Source organism: Mobula hypostoma, chromosome 2 (genome assembly GCF_963921235.1).
Source record: "Mobula hypostoma chromosome 2, sMobHyp1.1, whole genome shotgun sequence".
Lineage (NCBI taxonomy): Eukaryota > Metazoa > Chordata > Chondrichthyes > Myliobatiformes > Myliobatidae > Mobula > Mobula hypostoma.
Window position 1 is genome coordinate 34,515,729 of NC_086098.1, and position 20,576 is coordinate 34,536,304.

Consider the following 20,576-nt stretch of genomic DNA (forward strand, 5'->3'; position numbering starts at 1 on the left):
CAACCAATTAACACTACAACCTCTCTGACTCAGTCTGGCAAGATGTGGTTTTCCGCAGCATCCTCCCAACCTGATAGGCCCTTGCACTGTCAGTCAGACAGCTGTAGGCGGGTATCCAGATAGAGTACTGCAGTTAAATTCTATTAAAGTCTCAAAAGAGCATCTTCTGAACAAAACGTGTCTCCACACTAAAATCAGACGTATGTTTTTGAATGGGTTAATTTGTGGACACATAGAAATGGGTGCTAAGCAGTATGTAAGATGGCGGCAGGTTTAGACTCTTTTTTTGTTAAATGGGTATTTTACAATCGCAAGGCAATACTGGACTCCAAGAACTTCAGGTAAGGCAGGTCTAACCCACCAGTGAGCTGCTTGTTGATTGGAATAGATGGACTGGGTGTCAGAGGAACCAGCCTGGGTGTCAGACTGTGTTCGGAGCTGGCCTGGGTGCAGACCGTGTTGCTGCCTACTAATTGAAGACATCGGAGTTAGTGCGCAAAGGCAATGTGCAGTGTCTCCACGGGTGATTGTCTTGGACATTTCTCTTGCGATTGCAAGACTCTGTTGGACATTGACAATGTAAGATGCTGCAGGCCTGTTTCCCTTGCTTAGTGGCATGACAGGCTGTAGGGGAGCTGTGTAGCCTCGTTTGTAGCGAGGACTAAGCCTCAAGCTGCGGGATGTAAGGAGTCTGCTGCTTCTGTCCAGGAGAGGAGACGCCGGAGGTGATGCAATATGGCGTCCATGCTCATTTGGAGACTGGCCTCTCCTGTCAGTGCTGCCCTCCAGTGTTCGAATAGTGGAATGACAGGCTGGATTGCATGCGTATGTTTGACTGTGCACTGCAGAGAATTACACCATCAAATTTCAGCACATGTTACGGAGGGTCCTGAGCTGTATAGGTGTTTTTTGCATGACTATGTTTTTTATCCTTGCTATTTTGAATGTGCTGTGTATGTTTTGCATCTTGGTCCCAGAGGAATGCTGTTTCATTCGGCTGTATGCAAAGGTTAAAAGGTTCATTTATTATTATCATACAACTCAGAAATTCTTCTTCTCCAGATAGCCACAAGACCAATAAAGAAAAGAATGGCAGCACAATTATCAAACCCCAAATCTCTCTTCCCTGCACAAAAAAAACAAACAAAAAAATGCGACAGGCACATTGACCCCCAAATCCCCCTCCCATGCACACACACAAAAAAAACGAGAAAGATTGGGTGAAAAACTTAGAAAACAAAAACAAAACCGTAAGACTGAAAAAAGTGCAAGTCCACATCCAAAATGCAAAAAAAACTTGGGCAATATTCTCCCCTCTCCATGGCAAAGTGATCTCACCAGCAATAAAAAGGCAGTCTCCCTCTTTGGCAGGAGAGTGAACCCCCAGCGATAAAAAGGCAGGCAGCCGGCGTTTCAATCTCCCTCGACACTTTAGTTGGCAAACAACGGAAGCTTTAATCAGCGAAATGGATTTGACCATCAGCTCGCAACCTTCTTGCCTCGAGGTTCTCGCACGTTGCTTCTGACTCCTGGAATCACCTGGGAGACTGCAGAGCGCCGCAACCACCAAACAATCTCCAAGCTGCAAATCACAGGCGCCGACAGTTCCAGAATCACATTCAAGATGTAAAGCAAATGTAAGAGACGTAAAACATGTGAAATATATGGTTTCATGACCTATCCCCAAGATGTTGATCAAAGGAGTGTGGCATGCAGGCACCATCTTGACCAGGAATATGGTTGAATGATAATAAAACTTGAATTTGATTTGATTTAGCTTTAAAACTATGATTTCTACATATATCATTCGTCTTTGCTTTTCATATTATTACCATTGTAAAAGTAAGAAGCTAATTTATTTTAAACATTAAAATGTTTCCAGATGTAAAAAAGATCATTTACTATTCCAGAGAGAAAATTTACGGAGTTTTGTAAAATTTCTTAAAAATAGATAAGCACGAACATATAGTTTGGTTAAATTGGTTGAACGATGTTCTAGCGTGACAGAAAATGTATTATTATATCAAGTTAATTAAAGTAAAAGGCACATTTTCCTTCCTGTACCAAAAGATAACACAGGCTGCCAGATTTCAAAGCAGGATGTTTTCACTTTTCCGCAAAATTTTCCTAGTTTCAAGGGAAAAGCTAGACAGCAGAGCAACCTCTCTATTTTTGTTACGGTTCTGCAACAATGATGTCTTTACTGTTTACAAACATAAAAATGAAGATTGTGCAGATTGAATTAAAATCATGTTTATAATTTGAAAATCAAATTTGGCTGATCCATGTGGAAAATTATCAAAATAAATAATCCATGAAAATGGGAGATCGATGTTATGAATACATTCAATCAAAAAGAAATGTTAGATTATTAATTTTTGATTCATAAGCAAGATTTCATTTTAATGGTACATTAGGCTGGTAAACCAAATTTTGGAAATATATTTCAAAATATTTCATAGCACATTGAAGAATAATAATGGAAATAGATTTATAATAGAATCTCCATTAGATTCCATACTTTGCACTAGAAATCAGAATTTGAAATGATTCTACAAAGAGCAATAAATGAAGAAAGTGTATTTTACAGGTGCTTTAGGCATAAGACTGGTGGGTAATAGATAATTAGTAGCTGGTTCAATATTGGCACATGTACCAAGATACAGTAAAAAACATTGATTTGCATGCCATCCATGCAGATCATTTCACAACATAAGTTCATTAAGGTAGTACAAAGGGAAAAACAATGACTTAATACTATAATAAACAATGACTATAGTGTTATGGTTGCAGAGAAAATGCAGTGTAGGTAGATAATGAGGTGCAATGCCATGCCAAGGTATCACTTTCTGTCAAATAATGGACCAAGCAAAACTGGTAGAACAGGAGAGGGAATGGGAGGTCAAGACTTCATTTTTATGGCGTCAGTGTGGTCAAGAGGATTTTCGGCTCAGGTGCTGCTCTGAGGACAGATAGGACAGTTGTTAAATATTGAAAGGCATAGAGAGAGTGGGTGGAGAGAGGATGTTTCCTATAGTGGAGAAATCTAAGACCAGAGGGCACCGTGTCAGAAAGAGGTTCCTTTAAAACAGAGATGGGAATCTGTGGAATCTGTGGAATTCATTGCTACAGGCGGCTGCAGAGGCTAAGTCATTGCGTATATTTAAAGTGGGGGCTGATAGGTTTTTGATTAGTAAGGGCATCAAAGGTTATAGGGAGAAGGCAGGAGAATGGGAATGAAAGGGATAATAAATCAGCCAAGATGGTGCAGACTTGATGGGTCGAATGGTGTAATTCTGCCCTATGGTCAAAGTTCAAACTATATGTATTATCAAAGCACGTATGTGTCACAATATACAACCCTGAGATTGATTTTCTTGCATTCCTGTAGCCCCATTACCCTTTCCCTTCTCGTCCCTCACCCTCACGACCTACTCATTACCTCCCTCTGGTTCTTCACCTCCTTCCATTTACTCCTTGTTCGACTCTCCTCTCCTGTCAGATTGTTTCTTCTTTAGGCCTTTGCCTCTTCTACCTATCAACTCCCAGCTTCTCACATCATTGTCCATTCCCCCCGCCCCACCTCTCTCCCAGCCACCTACCCCTCTCGGCTGGGCTCATTTATTTCCTGCCATCTTGTGCTGCTCCTCCTCCTCCTTTTATACTGGCTTCTGCCCTCTTCCTTTCCAGTTCTGATCAAGAGTTTCAGCTCAAAACATCTATTGATTTGCCTCCATACACAAAGTGGTGACTTCATTTAGTAACACACATCAAAGTTGCAGGCGAACGCAGCAGGCCAGGCAGCATCTCTAGGAAGAGGTGCAATTGACGTTTCAGGCCGAGACCCTTCATCCTGCATTTGGAGGTGTTCTGCACACCACAGTTGGGGTACTGTCAGCTTCTACCAGTCTGGCCATTCCCTTCTCATTAACAAGGTGTTACTGAGAACTCCCACAGAACTGCTGCACGCTGGATTTTTTTTGTTGTTTTTTTGCACACAGTTCTCTGTAAACACTAGAGACTGTTGTGCATGAAAATCCCAGGAGATCAGCAGTTACCGAGATACCCAAACCACTCGTCTGGCACCAACAATCATTCCATAGTTAAAGTCACTTAGATCACATTTCTTCCACATTCTGATGTTTGGTCTGAACAACTGAACCTACTTTCCCATGTTTGCATTCTTTTATGCATTGATTTGCTGCCACATTATTGGTCGATTTGATATTTGCATTAATGAGCAGGTGTACAAAGAGGAATTGTCTACAGAGTCACTGTGGTGGAAGTTAGGTACAGGAAAGGGTCAATAACTTTACTGGGTGTTTATTATAAGACCGCCCAATAGCAACAGTGACATTGAGGAGCAGATAGAGAGACAGATTCTGGAAGGGTGTAATAATAACAGGGTTGTCATTGTGGGAGATTTTAATTTCCCAAATATCGATTGGCATCTCCCTAGAGCAAGGGGTTTAGATGGGGTGGAGTTTGTTAGGTGTGTTCAGGAAGTTTTCTTGACACAATATATAGATAAGCCTACAAGAGGAGAGATGGTACTTGATCTGGTATTGTGAAATGAACCTGGACAGGTGTCAGATCTCTCAGTGGGAGAGCATTTTGGAGATAGTGATCACAATTCCAAATCCTTTACCAAAGCATTAAAAAGGAATAGGAACAGACAAGTTAGGAAAGCATTTAATTGGAGTAAGGGGAAATATGAGGCTATCAAGCAGGAGCTTGGAAGGATAAATTGGGAACAGATGTTCTCAGGGAAATGTATGGAAGAAATGTGGCAAATGTTCAGGGGATATTTGTGTGGATTTCTGCATAGGTATGTTCCAATGAGACAGGGAAAGGATGGTAGGGTACAGGAACCGTGGTGCACAAAGGCTGTTGTAAATCTAGCCAAGAAGAAAAGAAGAGTTTATGAAAGGTTCAAAGAGCTAGGTAATGATAGAGATCTAGAAGATTATAAGGCTAGCAGGAAGGAGTTTAAGAAAGAAATTAGGAGAGCCGGAAGGGGCCATGAGAAGGCCTAGGTGGACAGGATTAGGGAAAACCTCAAGGCATTCTACAAGTATGTGAAGAGCAAGAGGATAAGATGTGAGAGAATAGGAACAATCAAGCGTAACAGTGGAAAAGTGTGTATGGAACCGGAGGAGATAGCTGAGGTACATAATGAATACTTTGCTTCAGTATTCACTATGGAAAAGGATCTTGGTGATTGTAGAGATGACTTACAGTGGACTGAAAAGCTCAAGCATATAGATATTAAGAAAGAGGATGTCATGGAGCTTTTGGAAAGCATCAAGTTGGGTAAGTCACTGGGACTGGACGAGACGTATCCCAGGATACTGTGGGAGGTGAGGGAGGAGATTGCTGAGCTTCTGGTGATGATCCTTGCATCATTAATTGGGGCGGGAGAGGTTCCAGAGGATTGGAGGGTTACGGATGTTGTTCCCTTATTCAAGAAAGGGAGTAGAGTTAGCTCAAGAAATTATAGACCAATTAGTCTTATTTCAGTGATTGGTAAGTTGATGGAAAAGATCCTGAGAAGCAGGATTTTTGAACAATTGGAGAGGCATAATATGATTAGGAATAGTCAGCATGGCTTTGTCAATGTCAGGTCGTGCCTTATGAGCCTGATTGAATTTTTTGACGATGTGACTAAACACATTGATGAAGGTAGAGCAGTAGATGTATATGGATTTCAGAAAGGCATTTGATAAGGTACCCCATGGCAGGCTTATTGAGAAAGTAAGGAGGCATAGGATCCAAGGGGACTTTGCTTTGTGGATCCAGAACTGGCTTGCCCACAGAAGGCAAACAGTAGTTGTAGATGGGTCATATTCTGCATGGAGGTCGGTCACTAGTGGAGTGCCTCAGGGATCTGTTCTGGGACCCTTACTCTTCGTGATTTTTATAAATGACCTGGATGAGGAAATGGAGGGATAGGTTAGTAAATTTGCTGATGATACAAAGGTTGGAAGTGTTGTGGATAGTGTGAAGGGCTGTCAGAGGTTTACAACGGGACATTGATTGGATGCAGAACTGGGCTGAGATGTGGCAGATGGAGTTCAACCCAGGTAAGTGTGAAGTGGTTCATTTTGGTAGGTCAAATATGATGGCATAATATAGTATTAATGGTAAGACTCTTGGTAGTGTGGACGATCAGAGGGATCTTGGGGTCCGAGTCCATAGGACACTCAAAGCAGCTGTGCAGGTTGACTCTGTGGTTAAGAAGGCATACGATGCATTGGCCTTCATGAATTGTGGGATTGCGTTTAGGAGCCGAGAGGTAATGAGGGTGTTTGGGATTGAGTTTAGAAGCCGAGAGATAATGTTGCAGCTATATAGGACCCTGGTCAGACCCCACTTGGAGTATTGTGTTCAGTTCTGGTTTCCTCACTACAGGAAGGATGTGGAAACCATAGAAAGGGTGTAGAGGAGATTTAGAAGGATGCTGCCTGGATTGGGGAGCATGCCTTATGAGAATAGGTTGAGTAAACTCAGCCTTTTCTCCTTGGAGCGACGGAAGATAAGAGATGACCTGACAGAGGTGTATAAGATGATGAGAGGCATTGATTGTGTCGATAGTCAGAGGCTTTTTCCCAGGGCTGAAATGGCTAACATGAGAGGGCACAGTTTTAAGGTGCTTGGAAGTAGGTACAGAGGAGATGTCAGGGGCAAGTTTTTACACAGAGAGTGGTGAGTGCATGGAATGGGCTGCCAGCGACGGTGGTGGAGGCGGATACGATAGGGTCTTCTAAGAGACTCCTGGATAGGTACATGGAGCTTAGAAAAATAGAGGGCTATGGGTAACCCTAGGTAATTTCTCAGGTAAAGTCATGGTCGGCACAGCTTTGTGGGCCGAAGGGCCTGTATTGTGCTGTAGGTTTTCTATGTTTCTATGTACCGGTGCACCTAATAAAGTGGTCAGCAAGTGTAGATGCTGCCTGACTTGCTGTGTTCTTCCAGCATTTTCTGTGTTGCTCCAGATTTCCAGCACCTGTAGAATCTTGAATTTCCGAGTTTGATTACCACTCTTTCAGCACTTTCCTAAAAACAAGGAGACAACAAAGAAGACAATTCTTACTAAAGGAGACAGTTCCAAAAAAGGAGTTTTTATTAATGCACCACACCAACCATCCTATCTGCATATCTGCTTGATATGGACATTGCTCTGCCCATGACGGCATGAAACTGCAGAGATGTGGACATGGTCCAGCACATCATGGCCACCAACCCTCACTTTGTGGCCTCCGTCTACACTTCGCACTGCCTCGGTGAAACAGCCAGCAGAATCAAAGACCCCACCCACAGCACATGTGCTCTCTTCTTTCCCCTCCCATTGGGCAGGCGTAGAAAAGCCTGAAAACACCTAGACTCAAAATCCAGTTTCTGTCCTGTTGTTACAATTCTACTGAATGGACTCCTTATACGATAAAACACACTCTTGAGCTCACAGTCTACCTTGTTATGGCTTTACTCCTTACCATCTGCCTGCACTGCTCTTTCCCTGACACTGTAACACTTCATTCTGCATTCTGCTATTGCTTTCCCTTGTACTGCCTGAATATACCAATGAGATGAATTGATTTGTAAGGACAGAATGCAAATCAAATTTTTTCCACTGTACTTTGGTGCATGCGACACTAATAAACCATTTTATTAAATATAATCTTGAGATTGTATGCCTAATTTGCTGCTCTGTCTGTATGCCCCATTTATAACTAAGATCAGATGCGTTTAGTACTGTTGCTAAGCAACCTCAGAATCTGGAAGAATCAATAATCGCTCCTTGGGATGACCTTTGAAGAAGAATGACACATCAAAGGTGGTGTTTACAAAAGTCCCTCTATAATCTCTATCAGGATTAATATAATCAATATTTATATTCCTATTTTCACCATCAGTATTCTTAAAACAGAGTGGTGATTGATCAACATTGAGAGCTAAAATCTTTTAATTAAAATCAAACCATCTTCAGAGGTTTGTGTAAGTGAGATCGAGATCAGTCTAGCTGGGCAGAGGAGGGTCAGTCCATAGTAAGCTTTTATTTGGTATTGACTTTAAGCTTATAATTTTAGAAAAAACCCACAAACATTAACAATATAAGGGCTATTAATAATAATTGGGATTTAGTTTCTGAAAGGTCATACATTTTAAAAATTAACGCTCTCATATACAACTGTAGGTGACACTGGATATTAATCACACCAAGGTAATGTAATCATTATTCATTGCAAAGTGTTCAGATATTTAAAGAATGCTCATCGAGCTCTGCAATAAATGGCATGTGCTAGTGCAAAGAACCATTTCTCAGCACCTCCTATCATTGTTGAATATACCCAGAATGAAGTCAAGCCTTATATACTCTTAATAAAGATCCAATATGAAATCTTCTGGGAAATTTTAGCTTGGACTATGCTGTCTATGTGCAGTTATTTTAAAAAAGAATGCTTTTGGATCCCTTGTCTCCGGGGAGGATTTACCATCTACCTTATCTCAGCCTCTCATGAGTTTAAACAGCTTTATAAGGTTGCCCCTCATTCTCCTACACTGGTGGGTAAGATCTGTGTAAAACTTTTCTGCCCTCTTTCCAGTTTAACCACATTACTCCTCTAACAGGGTGACAAAAATTGTTCACAATACTCCAAGCACAGGCACAGTCTTTCCGCCAAGTTATAAAAAAAAGGCATCAGTTAGTCTTGCGAGACCGTGGATCTGCGCCTGGAAAGTCTTCACTCTCCAGGGTGCAGGCCTGGGCAAGGTTGTATGGAAGACCAACAGTTGCCCATGCTGTAAGTCTCCCCTCTCCACGACACCAATGTTGTCCAAGGAAAGGGCATTAGGACCCATACAGCTTGGCACCAGTGTCGTCGCTCAAGGACACAACACATTCCTTCGGCTGGGGCTCGAACTCACGACCTTCTGGTCGCTAGTCCAATGCCTTAACCACTTGGCCACATGCCGACAAGTTATACAATTGCAACATCATGTTCCAACTCCCATACTCATTGTCTGAACATTTTTTCACAGCTCTGTCTACCTATGATTCTTCTTTAATTGAACCACACACTTGTACTCCCAGGTCCCTCTGTTTCATTACAATCTTTCATGCCGTATCATTCATAGTACAAGTCCTGTGCCAATCTGATTTTCTAAAATGCATCACCTCACACTTATCCATAATAAAATCAATTAGTTGTTCCTTAACTGATCATGATGCACCTGTAGTCAACAATAATCTTCCTCTCTAGCAAAAACTAACTTCCTATCATCCACAAACTTACTGATCAAGGCTTGTGCATTTGCATCCAAGTAATTTATATAAATAACAAGTATTACGACCCACCACCGGACGCTGGTGTACATTCTGAGAAACAACCTACAGCCACTACCCTCTGCTTCCAAATCAATTTTGAATCCACCTAAATAGTTCTCTCTAGGTTCTATGGGATGTAACGTGTCAGACCAACCTACCAGAGGGAACTTTGCTAAAGTCCAAATACAGAATATCTACTGCCCTATCCTCATCAACTATATTTTTTACCTATACAAAAAAGACTCAAAAATCATCAAGCACAACTTCCTATGCACAAAGTCATGCTGACACCCCCTAATCAGACTCTGTCTATCTGAATGCAGTAGATCTTGTTCCCCAGAATTCCCTCAAATAACTTCAGATCTGTAGCTTCCTGGCTTGTCCTCATTACCCTTCTAAAACAACAAAACAACATCAGCCATTTTCCTGTCTTCAGAACTTCGCTGGTGGATCGCAATGATGCAAATATCTCCACAGGGGCCTCTGCGATTTCTTCTCTTGCCTCCCACAAAGTCCAAGGATGCACTTAGTCTGGCCCCAGTGATATATCCACCTTAATGCACTGTAAGGCTGCAAATACTTCCTTCTGGGTAATATGAATTTCCTCTAAAACATCTTCACTGGTTTCCCTTATCCCTTTAGCAGCCACGGTTTTCTCCTCAGTAAATACCAAAGAGGAATATCCCCCACATCTCCTACAACTTGAGGGACTGAGGAAACCTAAGGGCAGTGGACACATTGGAAATTATATACTTTGATGTGCTGGTTTAATTCTCACCATGCCTAATTTTCCACTTGCCATTTTTAAGAACTACAGAGAATACATTGAAGTGCATAAAGAGTTAGAGTCTGTTACCATATAAAATTTGTGAATGTTCAACATGTGCTCACAGTAAAATTCTTAATCAGAAATAAGAGGAATCATACTCCGAATCTTAGGAGACCTCTGCTTATTTTGACACATATTCCAGACACAAGCAAATAACTTGGACTGGTATTCCAAAGGTGTGCTGAGCGAGTGTTTGAAGTGCTGTCTTTTATGTGAAGAAATGCGAAGAAATTTTTTTAGCCAGAGGGTGGTGAATCTATGGAATTTGTTGCCCCGGGCGGCAGTGGAGGCCAAGTCATTGGGTGTATTTAAGGGAGAGATTGATAGGTATCTGAGTAGCCAGGGCATCAAAGGTGATGGTGAGAAGGCGGGGGAGTGGGACTAAATGGGAGAATGGATCAGCTCATGATAAAATGGCAGAGCAGACTCGATGGGCCGAATGGCCGACTTCTCCTTTGTCTTATGGTCTTTATGGTCTTTTAGACAAGATTAATAGAACATAGAATAGTACAGCACATTACAGGCCCTTCAGCCCACAATGTTGTGCCGACCCTCAAACCCTACCACCCATATAACCCCCCCACCTTAAATTCTTCCATATACCTGTCTAATAGTCTCTTAAACTTCACTAGTGTATCTGCCTCCACCACTAACTCAGGCAGTGCATTCCACGCACCAACCACTCTCTGAGTAAAAAACCTTCCTTTAATATCCCCCTTGAACTTCCTTAAAGCCATGTCCTCTTGTGTTGAGCAGTGGTGCTCTGGGGAAGAGGCGCTGGCTATCCACTCTATCTATTCCTCTTATTATCTTGTACACCTCTATCATGTCTCCTCTCATCCTCCTTCTCTCCAAAGAGTAAAACCCTAGCTCCCTTAATCTCTGATCATATTCCATACTCTCTAAACCAGGCAGCATCCTGGTAAATCTCCTCTGTACCCTTTCCAAAGCTTCCACATCCTTCCTATAGTGAGACAACCAGAACTGGACACAGTACTCCAAGTGTGGCCTAAACAGAGTTTTATAGAGCTGCATCATTATATCGTGACTCTTAAACTCTGTCCTTCGACTTATGAAAGCTAACACCCCATAAGCTTTCTTAACTACCCTATCTACCTGTGAGGCAACTTTCAGGGATCTGTGGACATGTACCCCCAGATCCCTCTGCTCCTACACACTACCAAGTATCCTACCATTTACTTTGTACTCTGCCTTGGAGTTTGTCCTTCCAAAGTGTACCACCTCACACTTCTCCGGGTTGAACTCCATCTGCTACTTCTCAGCCCACTGCTGCATCCTATCAATGTCTCTCTGCAATCTTCGACAATCCTTTACACTATCTACAACACCACCAACCTTTGTATCGTCTGCAAACTTGCCAACCCACCCTTCTACCCCCTCATCCAGGTTGTTAATAAAAATCACAAAAAGTAGAAGTCCCAGAACAGATCCTTGTGGGACACCACCAGTCACAATCCACCGATCTGAATGTACTCCCTCCACCACCACCCTCTGCCTTCTGCAGGCAAGCCAGTTCTGAATCCACCTGGCCAAACTTCCCTGGATTCCATGCCTTCTGACTTTCTGAATAAGCCTACCGTGTGGAACCTTGTCAAATGCCTTACTAAGATCTATATAGATCACATCCACTGCACTACCTTCATCTATATGCCTGGTCACCTCCTCAAAGAACTCTATCGGACTTGTTAGACACGATCTGCCCTTCACAAAGCCATGTTGACTGTCCCTGATCAGACCATGATTCACTAAATGCCTAGAGATCCTATCTCTAAGAACCTTTTCCAACAGCTTTCCCACCACAGACGTAAGGCTCACTGGTCTATAATTACCCAGACTATCCCTACTTCCTTTTTTGAACAAGGGGACAACATTCGCCTCCCTCCAATCCTCCAGTACCATTCCCGTGGACAACGAGGACATAAAGATCCTAGCCAGAGGCTCAGCAATCTCTTCCCTCGCCTCATGGAGCAGCCTGGGGAATATTCCGTCAGGCCCCAGGGACTTATCCATTCTAATGTATTTTAACAACTCCAACACCTCCTCTCCCTTAATATCAACATGCTCCAGAACATTAACCTCACTCATATTGTCCTCACCATCATCAAGTTCCCTCTCATTGGTGAATACTGAAGAGAAGTATTCACTGAGGACCTCGCTCACTTCCGCAGCCTCCAGGCACATCTTCCCACTTTTATCTCTAATCGGTCCTACCTTTACTCCTGTCATCCTTTTGTTCTTCACATAATTGAAGAATGCCTTGGGGTTTTCCCTTACCCTACTCGCCAAGGCCTTCTCATGCCCCCTTCTTGCTCTTCTCAGCCCCTTCTTAAGCTCCTTTCTTGCTTCCCTATATTCCTCAATAGACCCATCTGATCCTTGCTTCCTAAACCTCATGTATGCTGCCTTCTTCCACCTGACTAGATTTTCCACCTCACTTGTCACCCATGGTTCCTTCACCCTACCATTCTTTCTCTTCCTCACCGGGACAAATTTATCCCTAACATCCCGCAGGAGATCTCTAAACATCGACCACATGTCCATAGTACATTTCCCTGCAAAAACATCATCCCAATTCACATCTGCAAGTTCTAGCCTTATAACCTCATAATTTGCCCTTCCCCAATTAAAAATTTTCCTGTCCTCTCTGATTCTATCCTTTTCCATGATAATGCTAAAGGCCAGGGAATGGTGGTCACTGTCCCCCAGATGCTCACCCACTGAGAGATCTGTGACCTGACCCGGTTCATTGCCTAGTACTAGATCTAGTATGGCATTCCCCCCAGTTGGCCTGTCCACATACTGTGACAGGAATCCATCCTGGACACACTTAACAAACTCTGCCCCATCTAAACCCTTGGAACTAATCAGGTGCCAATCAATATTAGGGAAGTTAAAGTCACCCATGATAACAACCCTGTTATTTTGGCACCTTTCCAAAATCTGCCTCCTAATCTGCTCCTCTGTATCTCTGCTGCTACCAGGGGGCCTATACAATACCCCCAATAGAGCAACTGTTTCCTTCCTGTTCCTGACTTCCACCCATACTGACTCAAAAGAGGATCCTGCTACCCACCCCTCCTCCCCTTTCCCCCCCTCTCTATCCCTTTTAAAGCACTGAAATCCAGGAACATTGAGAATCCACTCCTGCCCTGGTGCCAGCCAAGTCTCTGTAATGGCCATTACATCATAATTCCATTTATGTATCCAAGCTCTCGGTTCATCACCTTTGTTCCTGATGCTTCTTGCATTGAGGTACACACACTTAGCCCTTCTGCCTTACTACCTTTACACCGTTTATTCTGCTTCTCTTTCCTCAAAGCCTCTCTGTATGTTAGATCTGGCTTTACTCCATGCACTTCTTTCACTGCTCTATTGCTCCGGGTCCCATCCCCCTTGCAAATTAGTTTAAACCCTCCCTATCCATGCTAGCAAACCTGCCTGCAAGGATATTGCTCCCCCTCAAGTTCAGGTGCAACCCATCCAATCTGTACAGGTCCCACATTCCCCAGAAGAGATCCCAATGATCCAAAAATCTAAAACCCTGCTCCCTGCACCAACTCCTCAGCCACACATTCAACTGCCATCTCCTCCAGTTCTTACCATCACTGTCACGTAGCACTGGCAGCAATCCTGAGAACGCCACTCTTGAGGTCCTGTTCTTCAGCCTTCTGCCTAGTTCCTGAAACTCACACTTCAGGACCTCATCCCTCTTCCTGCCTATGTTGTTGGTCCCAACATGTATCACGACTTCTGGTTGCTTTCCCTCTCGTACCAGGATGTTGTGCACCCGGTCAGAGACATCCCGGACCCTGGCACCCAGGAGGCAACAAACCATGCGGGTGTCCTTCTCACGTCCACAAAATCTCCTGTCTGCTCTCCCTGACTATAGAGTCTCCAATGGCGACAGCTCTCCTCTTCTCCGTCCCACCCTTCTACACCACCAGGTCAGACTCAGTGCTGGAGGCCCTGCCACCGTGGCTCACACCTGGTCGGTCGTCCCCACCAACAGTATCCAGGACGGTAAACTTATTATTCAGAGGAATGGCTACAGGGGTGTTCTGCACTACCTGTCTGCTCACCTTCGCTTTCCCCCCTCTGACTGTCACCCAACGACCTGCTTCTGACAGCCTGTTCTGTGACTACCTCCCTGTAGCTCTCATCTATGACTGCCTCATTCTCCCTTATGAGTCGAAGGTCATCCAGCTGCTGCTTCAGATTCCTTACATGGTCCTCCAGATCGCCCAGCCGTATGCACTTCTGGCAGACCCTCTTAAGTTAATACTCTCACGTGGAAATGAAAAATTCATTGTACTATTGTGACTAGGTTAAAGGAATTCTGTAAGGTGTCTCAGCAAGTAGTTTTCACAAAAACAACTTCTCTAAAACAAGCAACACACATCAAAGTTGCTGGTGAATGCAACAGGCCAGGCAGCATCTCTAGGAAGAGGTACAGTCGACGTTTTGGGCCGGAACCCTTCGTCAGGACTGTAGAGGGAAGGGGCAGAGGCCCTATAAAGAAGGTGGGGGGAGGGTGGGAAGGAGAAGGCTGGTAGGTGCCAGGTGAAAAACCAGTAAGGGGAAAGATAAAGGGGTGGGGGGAAGGGAAACAGGGAGGTGATAGGCAGGAAAGGTGAAGAAGGAATAGGGGAAAACACAATGGGTAGTAGAAGGAGACGGACTCATGAGGGAGGTGGTAGGCAGCTGGGGGAGGGGGCAGAGTGACATAGGGATAGAGGAAGGGAGGGAGAGGGAATTACCGGAAGTTGGAGAAATCTATGTTCATACCAAGGGGCTGGAGACTACCTAGACGGTATATGAGGTGTTGCTCCTCCAACCTGAGTTTAGCCTCGTCATGGCAGTAGAGGAGGCCATGTATGGACATATCTGAATGGGAATGGGAAGCAGTGTTGAAATGGGTGGCTACCAGGAGATCCTGTCTGTTGTGGCGGACGGAGCAGAGGTGCTTGACGAAGCGGTTCCCCAATCAGCGGAGGCTGAACTCATGTTGGAGGAGCAACACCTCATATACCGTCTAGGTAGTCTCCGGCCGCTTGGTATGAACATAGAATTCTCCAACTTCAGGTAATTCCCTCCCCCTCCCTTCCTCTATCCCTGTCACTCTGCCCCCTCCCTCAGCTGCCTACCACCTCCCTCATGGGTCCGCCTCCTTCTACTACCCATTGTGCTTTCCTCTTTTCCTCTTTCACCTTTCCTGCCTATCCCCTCCCTGCTTCCCCTCCCCCACCCCTTTGTCTTTCCCCTTACTGGTTTTTCACCTGGAACCTACCAGCCTTCTCCTTCCCACCCTCCCCCCACCTTCTTTATAGAGCCTCTGCTCCTTCCTTCTGCAGTACTGACAAAGGGTTCCGGACCGAAACGTCGACTGTACCTCTTCCTAGAGATGCTGCTTGGCCTGCTGTGTTCACCAGCAACTTTGATGTGTGTGTTGCTTGAATTTCCAGCATCTGCAGAATTCCTCGTGTTCACTAAAACAAATTATCTGGTCATTATTGTCTGCTGTGTTTTAATATCTTGGCATGTCCAATTTGTCTGTCGCATTTCCTAGATTATTAGAGTGACAATGCTTCAGAGATCGTTACAACCTGTTTTGAAGCATCTTATGATATTAAAAAGTTCAGTATGAATGGATCCTTCTTTGAGAGTGTGCTTCAAATTAAAACTTTCGATTGGACACTTTACTCAAATTACGCATAATTTTTTTGTGAAGTTGTTTTGTGTTTTCTGGTGCTGCTTTTAAGCACAATTATTGTGATAAAGTGTATTTAAATATACTTCCTGATGCAACAATCCAAGTGTGTGTGTGTTTTGGGAAGATAAAATATCCTGTATTATTTCCCAAAGCCAGTCGAAAATCTCCCGACACGGTTGTTGTGTTGGAAGCTACACGGGCTATTACGTAATTCTTGACTGAGACTATCGATGGCTATGAATATCAGTGCTCAAACAAGCTTATAGGCATCACAACAATCTACCTCGCATCTTGCTGAGGCACCACTTCAACAGAGTGACAATGGGGCAATGGAGTGGTAATCTGCTCTCGCTTCACAGAGTTGTGATCCCAGTCACCAATGCCCATTCTCTGAATGGCCGCTTTGTCAGACCAGAGTGTCCTTCACGAGAAACCTCACCATCCAGGCCATGCCCTCTTCTCATTGATACCATCAGGGAAGCTTGAACAGCATCTGACAGTGTGTTGGGAATAGCTCCTTCCCCTCTGCCATCAGATTTCTGAACAGACCCATGAACAGTGCCTCCCTTTTTGTTCTCTTTTTGCACGTTTTTAAAGTTTCTTATTGTAATTTAGAGTAAATTTGCATATTTTGTACTGTACTCCAGCCACAAAATAACATGACAAATGTTAGTGACATTCAACCTGATTCTGATTGCTGTTTATGCTGAAATAGTGCAGTGAAAAGCTGGATCTTCTCAGCTCAAAACTATTTGACACCTTCCTAGCCCATCTTGGGTCTCTTCCCACTAAGTATGCATCTTATTGATGCATTTAGTCTATAAAGCATATTCTGTGTAGAAGAGCTGGAAGATGAATGTCTAGTCTTCTTGACCAATGCAGAAGAGTTATCTGAGCTTTAGAAATTCCATTTGATCATTGGAAAATAGACTGTCTCATTGAAAATATTTCCCCTGATCAGCATCCAACATGCTTTCCCTTTATTCAGCGACTGTGGCCCAGTTTCTAGATTGCTTATTGTGAGGAAACGTTCTCCTTGTTTCCATTCCACGAGCACTGTAAGAATTTTGTAAATTTCTATATTCAGTTTGCTCAGTCTCTGCTTATAGAGTAAATTTCTATCCCTGGAATCAATTTAGTGTACCTCCATTACATTCCCATTTCCTGAAGGGAAATAGATACCCTAATGCTGTCACATAATCTATTTGCCTTATCATCTGCCTAATTTCTAAGGTAAAGACATGGTCGGCACAGCTTTGTGGGCCGAAGGGCCTGTATTGTGCTGGAGGTTTTCTATGTTTCTCTGTTTCTATGGAGTGGGCACGTAGTCAAATGGTTAAGGCATTCGACTAGCGACCTGAAGGTCGTGAGCTCTAGGCCAGCCGAGGCAGCGTGTTGTGTCCTTGAGCAAGGCACTTAACCACACATTGCTCAGCTTGACACTGGAGTCAAGCTGTATCGGCCCTTGCCCTTCCCTTGGACAACATTGGTGTCATAGAGAGGGGAGACTTGCAGCACGGGCAACTGCCAGTCTTCCATACAACCTTGCCCAGGCCTGCGTCCTGGAGAGTGAAGACTTTCCAGGCGCAGATCCATGGTCTCGCAAGACTAACGGATGCCTTAATGTTAACACCCAGCCAACACACTTCTTTTCATCCCTCTTCCATCCAGGAGAAGGCTCAGGAGCTTGAAGACCCGTACGACCAGATTTGGGAACAGCTTCTTTCCAACTGTGATAAGACTGCTGAACGGATCCTGACCCAGATCTGGGCCAAATATCCGGACCTGCCTCTCGGTTTTTTTGCACTACCTTACTTTCCATTTTTCTATTTTCTATTTATGACTTATAATTTAAATATTAATATTTACTAATTTTTACTATTTTTAATATTTTATATATTTAATATTTGTAAACCAGGGAGTGGGAAGTGCAGAATCAAATATCACTGTGATGATTGTACATTCTAGTATCAATTGTTTGGCGACAATAAAGTATAAAGTATAAAGTATGTTTCTATGCCTGTCCTTCCTCACAGTTTCACAACACACTAGATTTTACAGAACACTTCAATTATAATTTAATGTTTTCTAATGCATCCGTGTGTTACAAAATAAATCATATAGAGTAGTTACATGAAGTGGTGTACTTACGGAACTTAGTGATATTGGACCCACTTTTATCAGCAATTTCTTTAGCATTTCTACGGAGAAAACCTATATTCGATATTTCCTGTTCCAGATCCTGTAGTTTTTGCATTATTGTCCTAGTGCTTCCGTTGACACAGTTTGAGGCTTTTTAAATCCTTTGTCACCTTCCATTATTTTGGAGCACAAAGAACTGAATTCCTTGCACAGTATGATTCATGTTATTGTTTAATCAGATTCTGCCTCTATAGTATTGCAGGTAGTTAATAACATGATAAATTACTGCATAGGCAATGCCCTGTATGCGTGGCCATAATCCTACAGAATGAACAGTACAGTTCGATGCTGTTCCCTAAACTCTGTACTGTTATGTTGAAGTGGTACAACATTCAGGCTCTGTGAACGTATAATTAACCACCTTTGATCTTAAGGCCAGAACAGATCTATATATATTTCTGTTTTACTTAAAGTGCACAATATGCATTTTCCATGCTATGGAAACTGCAAATAACTGCAGAGTGTTAGGAAGAGGTATTACAATGATAATAATTATTCATATGAAGTCGATAATTCTGTATTCCACCTCTGTACATTTGATCTTATCCCTGCCAATAGTTCTGACATTCTGATGGTCTCCTGCAGTGATAACACAAGAGGCAATTTCCCCTGATTTTTTCCAAGTATTTCTGATTTGTTACATGTAAAATTATTCTAAGAGCTAAAGCTTTTTTTTACCTAAGCCTACACAAAGGAAGCATATTTCAGGATATTACAGTTGCAACTTGTAAAATAGGCACATTGTTTAAATGTCAACAACCAAGGATTATCAGGGAGACAAATTGGCCCCAGTTGTACCTTTGTAACTGGCGAATTTCCAGTGGCAATCTTTCATGCTGATTTCTTGGAGTTTACTGCTGTCAGATTAAATTCCAAGGTTCCCACATGAAGCAGATGCACAAGCCAGACAATGAATGCACAAGCTACTGACTGAAAGGTGATCTACTTTTATTTAATGAAGGCGTATGCCTCCCTAAACTGGACAACCACACACTCCCTACTTCAGTTCACTGATTGAGTGCTAGTATAAATCCTGACCAGAAGATGCTTTGAGCTGCACAAAGGATAAACTGGCTTGACCTCTTCCTCACCAGTCCACCTGTGGCAGTTGAAGATAGTATTGGTAGAAGAGACCATCTCTCTGCTCTTGAAGAGATGTAATGTAATGTATTGGTACCAATGACATAGGAAGGAAAAGCAATGAGGTCCTGAAAAGAGAATTTAGAGAGCAAGATAGAAAGCTGAGAAGCAGGACCTCCTGGATAGTAATTTCTGAATTGCTGCCTGTGCCACGTGCCAGTGAGGGTAGAAACAGGATGATTTAGGAGATAAATGTATAGCTGAGAAGCTGGTGCAGGGCTTCAGGTTCCTGGATCATTGGGATCTCTTCTGGGGGAGGTATGATCTGTTCAAAAGTGACGGGTTGCACCTGAACCTGAGGGGAAACAATATTCTCATAGGCAGGTTTGCTAGAACTGTTGGGAGAGTTTAAACTAACTTGGCAGGGGGGCAGGAACCAGACTGAAGGGACTTAGGACAAGACGGATGGTAAAAAAGTAAAGATAGCGTGCACTCAGACTGTCAGGAAGGGCAGGCAGGTGATGGGATTTAGTTTCAGCCAACAGGCTGAGTATCAGAACATTAGGGATGCAGAATCAGAAAGGAGAGCAAATATGGTACTCACGGTGATGTACCCAAGTGCATGTAGGATAAGAAATAAGGTGGATGATGTTGTTGCAATATTACAGATTGCCAGGTATGATGTTGTGGCCATCATTGAATCGTGGTTGAAGGATGGTTGTAGTTGGGAGCTGAATGTCTAAGCTTACACGTTATATTGGAGGGATCAGAAGGTAGGTAGAGGGGGTGGTGTGGTTCTACTGGTAAAGAATGGCATCAAATCAGTAGAAAGATGTGACATAGGATCAGAAAATGTTGAATCCTTGTGGGTTGACTTAAGAAGGTGCAAGGGTAAAAGGACATTTATGGCAGTTATGTACAAGTCTCCCAACAGTGGCTTGGAGGTGGACCACAGGTTACAACAGGAATTAGAAAAGGTGAGTCAAAAAGGCAATGTTATGTTGGTCATGGGAGATTTTAACATATAGGTCGATTGGGAAAATCAGGTTGGTAATGGATCTCAAGAGAGTGAGTTTGTTGAATGCCTAAGAGATGGCTTTTTAGAGCAGTTTGTCATTGAGCCTACTAGGGGATCAGCTATACTGGATTGGGTGTTATGTAATGAACTGGAGCTGATTAGGAAGCTTAAGGTAAAAGAATCCTGAGGAACTAGTGATCACCATATGATTGAGTTCAACTTGAAATTTGATAGGGAGAAAGTAAAGTCTGACATAGCAGTATTTCAGTGGAGTAAGGGAAATTACAGTGGTATGAGAGAGGAGTTGTCCGAAGTAAATTGGAAGGAGCTGCTGGCAGGGATGTCAGCAGAGCAGCAATGGTGTGCGTTTCTGGGAAATATGAGGAAGGTG

The 20,576-nt window shown here is 43.3% G+C and overlaps 1 long non-coding RNA gene across 2 annotated transcripts in view; it reads right to left on the reverse strand.

The window, feature by feature from the left end:
* Nucleotides 1–1,122: 1,122 nt before the first annotated feature.
* Nucleotides 1,123–20,576, reverse strand: part of LOC134358521 (uncharacterized) — a 28,800-nt gene continuing 9,346 nt past the window's right edge. The window contains exons 2-3 of one of the 2 annotated variants that reach the window (XR_010020887.1): nt 6,922–7,056; nt 1,123–1,582 (exon numbers count right to left, since the gene is read on the reverse strand). This is a non-coding gene — a long non-coding RNA (uncharacterized LOC134358521). Of the gene's footprint in view, nt 1,583–6,913; nt 7,057–20,576 lie in introns of both variants that reach the window. The other variant, XR_010020886.1, reaches the window with a different exon arrangement.